The sequence below is a fragment of the Orycteropus afer genome, unplaced genomic scaffold (genome assembly GCF_000298275.1).
Source record: "Orycteropus afer afer isolate SDZICR_OR568_19922 unplaced genomic scaffold, OryAfe1.0 scaffold00083, whole genome shotgun sequence".
NCBI classification, from domain to species: Eukaryota; Metazoa; Chordata; class Mammalia; order Tubulidentata; family Orycteropodidae; genus Orycteropus; species Orycteropus afer.
The window spans coordinates 4,649,637-4,664,160 of record NW_006921670.1 but is presented as its reverse complement, the minus strand read 5'-3'; positions in this window follow the sequence as shown (position 1 = coordinate 4,664,160).

Sequence of the window (14,524 nt, the reverse complement as noted above, 5' to 3'; positions counted from 1 at the left end):
CCTAGCTGCCCTTCAGGTCTGGAATTGAACCCACACCTGTGGTTTCCAGCCAAACAAGGTACAGGCATGTGAGTTAAACATTTACCTCAAGTAGGCACATGCCCCAGAGAGAACAATCATGGGAGAAGGGAGGGTTGCTTACGCATAGGGAGACAGCTCAGGGCGCAGGAGTATATGGAGGGATGGATACTGGGAAGAGGTAACTATGGGAGGAAGTGGGAGGGGAGCTGTTGCATTGTGGTAAATTGTGGTCAATGACATGCAACAATGTATATGTGAACTGCTGTATGGAAAGTGAATTTGCTCTGTAAATCTTCACCCAAACCAAAATAAAATAAAATAATAAAAACATAAAAAAAAAAGAACATAATACATGAAGAAAGCAAAAGGTCATTAAATAGACAGGAAAGGAAGACCAAAAAGGATGTCAGAAGAGACTCTGAAACTTGCTCTTGAACAGAGAGTAGCTAAAGTGAATGGAAGAAATGATGAAGAACTGAACAGAAGATTTCAAAGTGTGGTTCCAAGAAGACAGAGTAAATCAAGTATTACAATGAAATGTACAGAGACCTGGAGTTAGAAAACTGAAAGGGAAGAGGGGCATTTCTCAAGTTGAAAAACTGAAGAAAAAATTCAATCCTTGAGTTGCAATATTGAAGGCTTTTATGGGCAAAATACTGAACAATGCAGGAAACATCAAAGGAAGACGGAAGGAAAACACAGAGTCACTGTACCAGAAACAACTGGTCAATGTTCAGCCACTTCAGGACGTAGCATATGATCAAGAATTGATATTGAAGGAAGCTGCACTGAAAGAACTGGTGAAAAACAAGCCTCCAGCAACTGACAGAATACTCACTGAGATGTTTTAGCAAACGGATGCAGGCACTCATTTATGCCAAGAAATTTAGAAGACAGTTACCTGGCCAACCGACTGTAATAGATGCATATTTGTGTCCATTCCAAAGAAAGCTGATCCAACAGATTGTAGAAATTATTGAACTATATCATTAATATCACACATAAGTAAAATTTCATTAAAGATAATTCAAAAATGATTGCAGCCGTAGACAGACAGGGAATTACCAGAAATTCAAGCTGGATCTAGAAGATGGCTTGGAACAAGGGCATTACTGCTCATGTCAGTCAAATGGATCTTGGCTGATAGCAAAGAATACCAGAAAGATGTTTACCTGTGTTTTATTGCCTATGGTAAGACATCTGACTGTATGGATCATGGCAAATTATGGATAACATTGCAGAGAATTAGAATTCCAGAACACTTAATTGTGCTCATGAGGAACCTAGAGACAGTTGTTTGAACAGAACAAGGGGATATTGCATGGCTTAAAGTCAGAGTTGCATCCTTTCACTATATTTATTCTATATATATGCTGAGCAAATAAACTGAGAAGCTGGGCTATGTGAAGATGGATGTCGCATCAGGATTGGAGAAAGACTCATTAACAAATTGCAATATGTAGATGACACACCTTGCTTGCTGAAAGTGAAGAGGACTTGAAACGTGCTGATAAATATCAAAGACTACAGCCTTCAGTAGGAGCTCTGGTAGCATAGTGGCTAAAGCACTTGACTGCTAACCAGAAGGCTGGCGGTTCAAACCCACCAGCCACTCCTCAGAAGGAAGGTTGGGCAATCCTACTTCCGTAGTGATACTGCCTCGGAAACCCAAGGAGGGGTCTCTATGAGTCGGGGCGACTCGACGGCACATAACAACAACAACAACAACAGCCTTCAGTATAGATACACTTCAATATAAAGAAAAAAAAAATCCTCACAACGGGACCAATAAGCAACATCACGATAAATGGAGGAAAGATTGAAGTTGTTGAGGATTTCATTTTACTTGGATCCACAATCAACGCCCATGGTCACAGCCGTCAAGAAATCAAATGAAGTAATGCATTGAGCAAATCTGCTGCAAAAGACCTCTTTGAAGTGTTGAAGAGCAAAGATGTCACTTTGAAAACTAAGGTACACCTGACCCAAGCCACGGTATTTTCAACAGTTTCATATGCATGTAAAGGCTGGACAAGGAATAAAGAGGACCACAGAAAAACTGATGCATATGAATTTTGGTGTTGGTGAAGAATACGGAATGTATTATTGACTGCTAGAAGAATGAACCAATCTGTCCTGGAAGAAGTACAGCCGGAATGCTCCTTAGAAGTAAGGATGGCCAGACTTCGCCTCTCACACTTTTTTCATGTCGTCAGTCCCTGGAGTTCACCATGCCTAAAGCAGAGGGTCAGAGAAAAAGGGCAAGACCCTCAATGAGATGGACTGACACAGTGGCTGCAACAACAGGCTCAAGCACGCAAGGACTGTGAGGCTGGCGCAGGGCCTGGCAGTGTATCATTCTGTTGTAAATAGAGAGTTGCTGTGAGTCAGAACCAACTTGGTGACACCTAACAACGACAACAGAGGCCCTGGTCCTCCATGCCCCACCCCTCTCCCACAAGCACTGAAAATATCTATTCAATTCTTTAAAATGTCTCTTCTCCCCTGAAGAGAGCACCCTGCTTCACTGGGGCTCATACCTCACCTCTACACACTCCCCACCTCCCCAGAAAGCAGTAAAAGTGGGCCAGGAAGATCACCACTCCCCTTACTGCCACATCCAGTCCCTCCCCAATCTTATTTCTCCTTTCTACAAATTCTGTGAACACTTTTTGACTTACATGATGATGACCACCCTCTCCATTAACGTCATTTCAGGAGTTTCATGAAACTTAGAGCACCATATTCTCACTTTTCTTCCATTAATATTCATTCCTTCAACAGATATTGACTGAAAACATCATACCTGCCAGGTGCTATGTTAAGGTAATGGTAAAAAAGACAATCTCTGATCCCCAAAAGCTTACAGATTAGTGGGAACAACAAACAATCCCTAGCCAATTACAACAGAGTATGGAAGGCAACAGAAGTGCACAGGACGGCCACATGATTCAGTTCAAAGGGGTCAGAGACTCTCTAGACCTCTCCCAGGCAGGCTATCTACTGCTAATTGGGTTGCTGAAACAGAATCGACTCAATGGCAGTAAGTCTGGGTTTCTTCTGGTCAGCTAGGAAATGGGCAGGACCCCTCTGGACCTCACCATCAATCTGTCCTGCTCCACAACAAACCTATTGCCTTCAAGGTGACTGCAATTCACAGCAACCCTACAGGACAGAGTAGAACTGTCCTATAGGGTTTCCAAGGCTGTAATCTTTAAGACGTAGATGCCACAGACTTCTCCTATGGAGCGGCTGCTGGGTTCAAACAACCGACCTTTCAGTTAACAGCCAATCAGTTAACCACTGTGCAGCAGGGCTCCAGAGGTATACGGATTCTGAAATCCGCGTCTCATTTGAATCTGTAACAAGTTCTTTCTTTCTTTCTTAAATAATATTTTAAGGTGAAAGTTTACAAAGCAAATTAGGTTCCCATTTAACAATTTTCTACACAAAATATTCAGTGGTACTGGTTACAATTTTCACAATGTGTCATCATTCTCATTCATTCCATTCTGGTTGTACCATTTCCAGCCCTCTAGTTTCCTTGCTCCCTTATCTTTGCTTTAGAGCCATTTTTTTTTTTTTTTTTTTTTACCATTTTCATACTTCCTACAGAAGAATTTGGTCTCACAGAGATGATTTTTTTAAAAGCACTTCATTACTCATGGGTGATATTCTTTATTTTATGAGCCAATTTGTTATTTAGCGTAAAAAAACTGACCTCAAATAATAATTTCAGTTTAAGTTTTAAAGAGTATTTCTGACCAATAGTCTCAGGGAGTCCTTTCGTCTCAACAGGTCTAGTAAGTCTGGACTTTTTAAGAGTTTGAGTTCCATTTCACGTTTTTCTCCTGTTCTATCAGGGCCCATCTACTGTGATCCTGATCAGAACGGTCAGTAGTGGTAGTGGGGCACCGTCTAGTTCTACGGGACTCAGGGTGGATGAGGCCATGGTTCGTGCAGACTGTTAGTCCTGTCGACTACTTTCTTCTCTGACTCTTTGGTTTCCTTCTCTCTCTTTTGTTCTGGATGAGGAGAGACCAACAGTTGTACCTTAGATGGCTGCTCACAAGTTTTTAAGATCCCAGACACTATTCACCACATTGGGATGTAGAACATATACTTTATAAACTATGTTATGCCAATTAACTGAGTTGTCCCACAAGACTATGGTCCTAAGCCTTCAAATTCAGAAAACCAATCTCATGAAGGTGTTTGGTTATGACTAAGAAGTAACTGTAACTGCATCCCCTGTGTGGTTTATTATACATACAGATATACATGCATGCACACATATACGTATATGTAGTACATATGCCTATAGATAGTTCTGTCTGTACATACGTGTGTACCTACATATCCTTATCTAGTCACATATATGGTTATATACACATTTGTGTAACCACACACATCTTTTTGTTATTGTTGCAAAATTAGATTTGTCAGATTCTTTACCAAAAATGTCCTTTTCTCTTGTGTACTTCTTAGTGATATCCTTTACCTCAGTCAAGCTGGGTCCGCTTCAACCCCATTCAATGCTACCTTTCCCATCACCAAAAGGAACAAGTGTTGTGAAGGAGCTCAAAAGAACCAGTGCTTGGCGTAAGGAGATGCTGCTGCCAAAGCTGCAGGCTGGATTCCGTTTTTGCTGTTTACTGCTTGCTCAGAGCTGACTTTCCAAGTCCACTAGGCCGCAAGCCTCAGGAAACCTGCCCCTCCTCCCATAGCATGCTCCCAGGAAGGGCAGTCACTCCGGCTCGCCCTGAACTCAAACTTTACAATTACCAAAATAATGTTTAGGGATCTCACAACTGCATAGTGTCTATTAACGCATGATTCTGTAAATGCCAACCAATCAGAATTTTTTCCTTGTAAGTTCCTGGATTTTCTGTATTTAAACTCTGTGAAAATATCCTGTTGTTAGAGTATTTTTGTAAATCCTCACGAAGTGCTAACCAACGTAGGCCGTACTATCCCTTCAAGAAAGCCCTTTACTTGAATGTTAACAGAAATTCCAGTTTGCTCTTTGACAGAGTTAACTATCTCGAGTATGCTTCTCCCTTCCCCACCATCTTTGGCCACCACCAGTAAGTGCTGTTCTCTGTATATTATACATCTATTGTTGTCGTCTCATAAAAATGCAATCATACAGTATATGCCCTTTTGTGATCGACTTATGTTACTCAGCATAATGGCCTCAGATTCATCCACGTTACAAGACGTTTTGAGGACTCTTTTATTTTTTTAATTTACCAATAATCATCTTCTAATGCCATTTATTACAGAAAAGTAGATGAATTTACTATGAGCAGAAAAACACTGATTGCTGCCCTCTAAATTTTTTTTTTGAATTATTATTATTTTTTATTGTGATTTGGGTGAAAGTTTACAGAGCAAATTCACTTTCCATACAGCAGTTCACATACACTTTGTCTCAAGACACTGACCACAATTTACCACAGTGCAACAGCTCCCCTCTCACTTCCTCCCCATAGTTACCCCTTCCCTGTGTCCATCCCTCCATGCACCCCTGCCCCCTGAGCCATCTCCTGTGCATAAGCAGCCCTTCTTTGTCCCATGATTGTTCTCTCCAAGGAGTGTATCTACCTTGGATAAATGTTCAACTCATATGCCTGTCTTTTGTTTGGCTGGAAGCCACAGATGTGGGTTCAATTCCAGACCTGAAGGGCAGCTGGGGACCATAGTCTCAGTGGTTCCTTCCACCAGGCTCTATCAGACCAGCAAACCTGGTCCCCACCTTTTTTTTCCCCAAATGATTCTGAGTTTTGTTCCACATTGTTCTCCCTCTCCATCCAGGATCTCCTACATAGATCCCCCGCCGAGTGGTTGACAGCAGGAGGACTCATTATTCTTCGGAGTCCCTTCTTGTAACTTCTTGGAAGGTTCTCTTTCCTTGGGGTGCACGCAGAACCTCACCTGCCTGGGCTCCACGGATGGGCCTCTCACTGATTTTCTCCTCGGTATCTTGGATTTCCTCACCACCCTGTGTTCTGAGGACATTCCTGCCTGGCCAGTCCCCCACCTTTCTCTCTTCTGCACCCCACTCAGAGCCCAGCTGCAGAAAGTTACGGAACTGGTTCCTTTACAAACAGGGATGACCTATACCCTCTGTGCTCACATTTCAGCACCTCTGCCTGGGAGGCCCTTCCTCACCCTGTCTTTCCCGTGAACTTCGATTCTTCCTTCACAGACCCCTTCAAAGCTACTTTTTCTGGGAAATATTTTATGACATCTTCCAGCTTTTCCTCCTGTGACCCTCTCAAGGCGCCTCATTCCTGTCCAGCCTGTAACACTCAGCATGCAGCTGTGACCTTTTGTGCCCCTATTTCCCCCTCACTCCCACCCCCTGTGGGGAGCCTAGGAGGGAAACAGTGTTCCCTTTGTGTATCCCAGACTCAAAGGCAACCCTCCTTGGTCATTCATTCATTCTACACACTTCCTGCTACCTGCCCCGTGGTCGGCACTGGGTTAAATGACTCAATGAATGTCTGACCTACCAGGTACAGCACATTCTCCTCATTTCTTCTGACCTCAAAGACTCCAAACCCATCTACTCGGCATCGTCCCTTGTGCCCATCCGCTGAAGATGACAGTGCCTAGGATGACCCTGATAGCCTCCTATGAGGCCTCCTTGTGTTCCCTGCTCATGACTCTATCACTGACCTGTGTCTTCACCCATTTCTTTTCCCATTTTTTACTGTTTTACTAAACTGATCTCATTACCTGTCTTCTCAGCTCACGACCTGCACTACACCACCTCCTCTGGGACCCTACTGTGTAAGTCCCCCTTTCTCTCATCTATTCTTCCTCCTTTTCCAGTAAATCCATTCCCTCAGCCTATGGATATTTCATCATCTCTCCTACTCTGAAAATGTCATTTTTGGTGTTGTGATCAGCTCCAAATATCCTCCTGATTTTACCCTTCTGCTACTACCCACATTCTTAAAAGAATGAACAACACCCCACTACTTCCACTGATCTGATAAAAATTCATGGAAGAAATATATACACACATAGTTTTAAAAGTCAAATAATGCTTATGAACAAAAATAGCACCCTTCACTGCTGTACCCCAAACTCCTACACACGCCCCTACTTCTCTTCCCTCATTCTCTAAGTCACCATTTCTGTTCACTCAATATTGGGTGCCAACAGTGCTACTGTTAAGTAAGTTATAGATACAGTTGAATCAAATGAAATACTGTAATTAAACTTCCTTTCTTGTACAATTTTTGGTTTTCCCTGGAGCTAATAATTACTTCCTCTTCTTTCTTACTTTCAATTTTTTTTGGGGGGAGGAAGGGCTCAGCATCACATAAATTTCACTAATTCATCCTCAGACTCTCAGACAGAACTGCAAGTCTTCTCTCAATAAGTTCAAACACTTCAGGTACTCTGTCAGTGTCATTCCTTAGAGACACTGGCTGGGGGCTTCCTCTTGCTCCAGGCTGCTTTGTTTGCTCTCTAGGCTGCTAAATAGCTGGCATCTCTTCCCTTTCATCTCTGAACTCCCTCCTCACTCTCCTTTGTTGGCACCTCTGTTTCCCGGATCTTCTTCTTTGGTTTACTTCCTGGTTTGGACGTAGCATGTATTCCAGGTTCCCAAAGGAATCACTGGGTGGTACAAATGGTTAGCACATTCGGCTGCTGACTCAAAGGTTGGCGGTTCACATGTACCCAGAGGGGCCTCAGAAGAAAGGCCTGGCAAACTGCTGCTGAAAAATTGGCCACCGCAAATTCTACAGGGCACCGTTCTACTCTGACAGACATGGGGTGGCCATGAGGTGCTATCGATTTGATGGCAACTGTATGGTGCCTGATGAAGGTCTGTGGAAGGTGCATCTTTGAAGATCTTGCATGACTTCATTTTACTCACACACATAACTGACATACAGATTTTTTTTTTTTTCATCCACACATGTAATTTAATACAGAATTTCAAGTTAGTAAAATTTTGGACTTTCCTTCCAAATCTTGTAGGCCATGCTCCACTGTCTTCAAGCTCCCCGCGTTATTATACAGGAGTTCAACAACACTGCAAGTCCTAATTTTCTGAATATGACCAATTTCTTCACTCTGGAAACTTTCAGGATCTTCTATTTGTTCTCAGTTTTATTAAAATGCAAATAATTAATTATGGTTCTTTTTTCATTTATTGAACTAGACACTACATCCAAACCAAACCCATTGCCATCGAGTCAACTGTAACTCATAGTGACCCTACAGGACAGAGGAGAGCTGCCCCACAGGGTTTCCAAGGCTGTAAATCTTTATGGAAGCAGACTGCCACATCTTTCTCCTATGGAGCAGCTGTGGGTCTGAATTGTTGCCCTTTAGGTTAGCAGCCAAGCTCTTAACCACTACCTAGGATTACAGCCTAGGAAACCTTGTTGTTGTTGTTATTTGCCGTCGAGTCAGCCCTGACTCATAGCTACCCCTCCTTGGGTTTCCGAGGCAGTATCACTATGGAAGTAGGATTGCCCAACCTTCCTTCCAAGGAGTGGCTGGTGGGTTTGAACCGCCAGCAAACCCTTAGGGCCAGTTTTATTCTGTCCTATAGGGTCACTATGAGTCAGAATCGTCTCAACAGCACATAACAAGAGGAGATTATTTCAATTTTAAAATCCACCATATCTAATAAATGTTTTATTTCTGCTATCATAATTTAATTTTGAAGAGCTCTTCTGATTCTCTGAATAGTCCAGTTTTTCACAGTCTCCTATTGTTGTTCTAAGGAACTCTGGTGGCCTGGTGGATAAGGCATTCACAGCTGCTGACCAGAAGGTCAGTGGCTCAAACCCACCAGCTGCTCTGTGGGAAGAAGATGAGGCAATCTACTTCTATAGAGATGTACAGTCTTGGAAACCCTGTTGGTGCCAACAAATCAGTGCTCGGTTGCTACGGGAGATGTGGGTAGCTCAAACCTGCTAACTATGAAAGAAAGACTCGGTGATCTGTCTCTGTAAAGGTTGTCGTTGCTGTTATATGCTGTCTTGTCAACTGTGAGTGTGTGAACCAAATCCCATGCTGGTACAAACGGTTAATGTGCTGAGCTGCTAACTAAACAGTTGGAAGTTCACATCTACCCCGAGGTGACTGGGAGGAAAGTCCCAGTGAAGTACTGAAAAATCAGCCACTGAGACCCTATGAGACAAAGGTGGGCTCTGGCTCACATGGGCGGGGGGCCACCAGCAGTCAGAGGTGGCTTTTTTTTTTTTTTTTAGCATCTACAATTTGTTCATCCATTCACCTGATGGTAGATGTTTAGGTTGCTTCCAGATTTAGCCTTTTGCAAATAAATCTGCTACAAACATTCACTTAGAAACTTTTCACAAACATATGCTCTCTTCTCTATTGAGTAAGTACCTAGGGGTGAAATAGTTGTATGTACGGTAGGTATATGTTTACCATTTTAAGAAACAGTCCAAATGTTTCCATAGTGGTCGCAGCATTTTACACCCCCACCAGAAGGGCATGAGTGTTCCAGGTGTCCCACATCCTCTCCAACACTTGGTATGGTAAGTCTTTTTAATTTTAACCATTCTAATAGGTGAGTATCTCTGATAAGTATTTCACTGTGGTTTTACTTGCACTCATCTTGAAGATCTTTTCATGAACTTCTTTGCTCTCCATTTTCTAATGAAGTCATTCACCCATTTTTAAAAAATAGCTTGGAGATAATTCAATATTTTCTTTTTAATATGTTTACTGATTTGTGCAACCATCACTAATTTTAGAAGATTTTCCCCATCTCAAAAGGAAACATTGTACCTATCAGCAGTCACACCCTATTCACCTCTCCCCCTCTTCCCTTTAGCCCTGTTGTTGGGTACCCTCATGTTGGCTCCAGCCCACAGCAGCCCTACATACAACGGAACCAACAGAACGAAATGCTGCCCAGTCCTAAACCATCCTCATGATCCTTGCTATATTTGAGCCCATTGTTGCACCCACTGTATCAGTCCATCTCATTGAGGATCTTCCTGTTTTTTGCCTAGCCTCCACTTTACCAAGTATGACATCCTTCTCCAGAGAATGGTCCCTTCTGACAACATGACGAAAGTAGGTGAGATGAAGTCTGGCCATTCTCCCTTCCAAGAAGCATTCCAGCTGCACTTCCTCCAGAACAAATTTGTTTGTCCTTTTGGCAGTCTGTGGTACTTTCAGTATTCTTTGCCAACACCACAACTCAAAAGCATCAACTCTTCTTCAGTCTTGCTTATTCACTGTTAAGCTTTCACATGGTATGTGACCATTGAAAACATTATGGCTTGGGTTAGGTGCACCTTAGTCTTTAAAGAGACATCTTTACTCTTCAGCACCACTAAGAGGTCTTTGGCAGATTTGCCCAGTGCAATATGATGTCTGATTTCTTGACTGCAGCTTCCATGGGTGTTGATTGTGGATCCAAGTAATATGAAACCTCTGACAAACTTCAATCTTTTCTCCATTTATTGTGATGCTGCTTATTGGTCCCGATGTGAGGATTTTCATTTTATGTTGAGGTGTAACTCACACTGCAGACTGTAGTCTTTAATCTTCATCAGTAAGTGCCTCAAGTCATCCTCACTGTCAAGCAAGCAAGATTGTGCCGTCTGCCTATCTCAGGCTGTTAATGCCTTTCCTCAAGCCTTCCTCAATTCTCTTGAGGAGATTCCTAACTGGCTTCTATATCCACTTTAAACAAGGCAATTATTTCTTTATCCTGCTGCCACAGTGATCTTTCTAAAACCTATGAGACTAGGTTTCTCCTCTGCTTCAAACCCTTCAATAGCTCCCTAATGCCTGTACACCTGCAGGATTCTGTCTCTAACTTCATAGCCCACAGTCTCACCCACACATCCCAATGCTCCAACTGTTCCTTCTCAAGAGAACTGTATGACTCTGCGCATGTGTGACACACCCTCTCCCTCCCCTGCTTACACATTCTTCTATACCCAGGTGACTCTTCAAGGAAGCGTCTCTGACATAGGTAAACAGAGTTGATTACTCTGCCATATAACTTCTTCAGGCTGGAATGTTGAATTTAGCATGGACTTTAGATTTAAAACAGATCTGGTCTCCAACCCAAAAGATGTTGTTTACTAGTTATGTAAACAAATGGGAAATACACCTATCCTGCATAGTTTCTTTCCCAATCTGCCCTTAAAATATCAAATCCATGAAACCTTGTTATAGTTTGGTAAATCAGAAGCAGGTGAAGGCAGAGTTATCCTAAACCTGAAAAAGCAAAGACTTTATTAAAAGGTCTCTGATCCCTTTCTCTGTGTCCCCCAACAAAACACAATAAAACCAATCACATGGCCCTAGAGTACTCCTGTGTAACAGTTTTCTTGATTAAATAAGCATTTTATATGGAGAAAGAATATTGCAATTATTTACTTATTTTGTCAATTAAAATATATTATTTAAGGACTAACATGCTTTATGCTTAAATCATCTCATTTAACTATCTTTTTTATTAAGTAAACAAATCACTTTATTCTCTAGATAAAACTTTTCTTTCTTTAACTTTTTATTGTGATTTGGGTTAAAGTTTACAAAGCAAATTGGTTTTCTATTCAACAGTTCAAACAAATTGACAATGACATTGATTACAATCCCCACAACGTAACAGCTCTCTTTCCACTTCTTCCCTGTGGTTACCTTTTCCCTGTGTCCTTCTTTCCTATGCATTCCTGCCCTCTGAGCTTTCTCCCTGTGCACATGCTGCCCTTTTGATCTTGTATGATTGAATGTTCTAAGGAGTGTACCCCCCTGGTGTTTAACTGTTCACTGCCTAGGACTGTCTACTGTTTAGCTAAGGGTTGAGCCACAGGAGTGAGTTTAATTCCAGGCCTGAACAGTGACTAAAGGCCATATAGTCTTGGGGGTTTCACCAGTCTCTATCGACCTGGTATTTTTATAATTTTGAATTTTGCTCCACGTTTTTCTCTCATTCTGTCCAGGATCTCCAATTTTGATCCCTTTCTGAGTGGTTGGCAGTGGTAGCCAGGACCTATCTAGTTCTTCTGGTTTCAGAGTCAGGTAGTTTGAGGTTCCCATGGTCTACTAGTACTTTGGACTAATCGTTTCCAAGCAGCTTTGATTTTCTTCACTCTTCTTTGCTCCAAATAAGGAAAGACTGATATTTCCATCTTAGATGGCTGCTTGCAAGCTTTAAGACTCCAGTTGCTGCTCACCAAAGTAAAATGTAGAACTATGTTTTTGTGTACTATGTTATGCCAATTGAGCTTGACATCCCCTGCAACTATGGTCTTGAGCTGCAAGCCCAGCAACTCACTTCATCAAGGTGTTTGGTTGTGGCTAAGAAGTTATCATAAGATTCTGGCAAAATGGCAGAATAGGCAGACAAGCTACACAGACCCTCTGCAACAAAGCAATCAGAAACCAAAACAGAAGATGATCCTGGAACCCTAAGCATTGAAGGGAAGCATAAAGAAGTGGATTAAACACTAACTAGAAGAACCTGATAGGAGCTCTGGTAGCAATAGGAGCTCTGGTAGCGTAGTGCCTAAAGCACTTGACTGCTAACCAGAAGGCTGGCGGTTCAAACCCACCAGCCACTCCTCGGAAGGAAGATGGGGCAATCTACTTTTGTACTGATACTGCCTCAGAAACCAAAGGAGGGGTCGACTAGGAGTCGGGTCTGACTCCACGGCACATAACAACAACAACAGAAGAACCTGAGGGAAATTGTGAGTAAGGAGACAAAGGGAGCGGCAGACTGCCAGCTGTCCTAAGGGCACAGCCATTTTGAATATTTCACTGATAGCAACCTAAGTATCAGCTCTGCTCACTAAAGACTGCACAGGCAGGGACTGCGTTTGATGCCAGACACCCAGAATGGAGAACAGCGAGGAAGGGGACAGGCGGACCTGTGACTGCCAGCGGATGTCCTGAGGGTTCAGCCATTTTGGATGTGTGTAAGCAAAGGGCGCAGCCATTCTGAGTATGTGTGGGTGGCTTTCTTCCCTGGACCTGGGAGTGGCTCTGCCTGCTGAGGACAGCATGGGCAACCACACTGGATGCTGATAACTGGAGAGGTGTGATATTCCTCTTGTTACTCTTATGCCCCAGGCCCTCTTGGTGAACAGGGGTGTGGCCATCCCCCGCCTCTATCCACCTTCTTGACTGGCAGGGTTCCATCCTGGTCTGTGCCTTAACAGAGCCTGGGTGCCATGCCTCCCCTTCCCCCATAGTTTTGCTTTTGTTTCTTCCTTCCTATCCTGGTTCTTCCCCCCCACACACACCCCTTCCTATTTCCTGATTCCTTTCTTTTTTCTTTCTTTTGGTATTTCCCATCCCTTGTGTTCCGTTTTGTAGTTTTCTCATTTTTTTCTTTATATTCTTTTACTCTTGCTCTTTTCTCTCACTCCTCCCTCCCCAGATATTGTGGCTTTTTTTTTTTTTTTTTCCTGGCTTTTTATTTTTTTCTTTTATCCTTTTTTTAAATATATTTTGAAAAATTTTCTTCTCATTTATTGCACTTTTGTGTGTGTGTACATGCAATTGTTCCTGTTTGTTTATGTAGTTTCAGTTTTTTGTTCTCTCTTTTTTTTTTTTTTGATTGTCTTACTGAATGGGAGATGGCAACCATTCCCACAAAACCCAACCACACCTACACCAACTGCAGCCCCACCCCATGAATGAAGGCCATCACTTATTTTTGCACTAAATGACCAATGGCAGATGGCGGCTGATACCAGCTCAATGCACCCTCAACTACTCTTTATGAACAGCTAACAGAGATCTATGCACACACTATCATTCTCTATCACTCCCACCAGGAGACAAGTGGTGAGTACCTAAGTGCTAACAACTAGCAAATAGAGGAGCACAGTACCATGGCTCACACAGATGTATCAAGGAGGGAAGAAAAAAAAAAAGAACCTTGTGCAAATCACACCAACATAAAACCACAAATTAAACATAAATACAACACCAACACAATGTCTCAGAGACAGCAGATCATGACAGTCCACGCCACAAAAGCAAGATAAAGTAGTAGAAACAAGAAAGCAGGATACAAACCCAGAAAATATCCCTGAGGAAGCAGCACCCCTGAAACTCCCTGATAAGGAATGCAAAAGAATTCTATTTGGGTACCTTTAATTGATGTAGAGCCCTATCAAGGACACTGACAAAATTAAGAAAAACACAGACAAATGGAGGTGCGGCCATCCCCCACTCCCACCTACCTTCTGGGCCAACAGGAACTCCATCAGTCTGTGTGCTCAGATGGAGCCTGGGTGCCCTGCCCTGTCCTCCACCTACTTCTTTTTTCTCTTTTTTTATTTTTATTTTTTTCTTTTTCACTTTCTTTTTTCTGGTGATTAGTTTTCTTGTATTTGTCTGTTTCAAAACAACTAATATTATTAATACTTTTGTCCCTTTTATTATTATTCCTAATCTTCCCCTCCCAGGTCCCAGTTTTCAGCATTTTTTCTTGTCCTTGTGCCTGCTTGAATTTTTTTTTTTT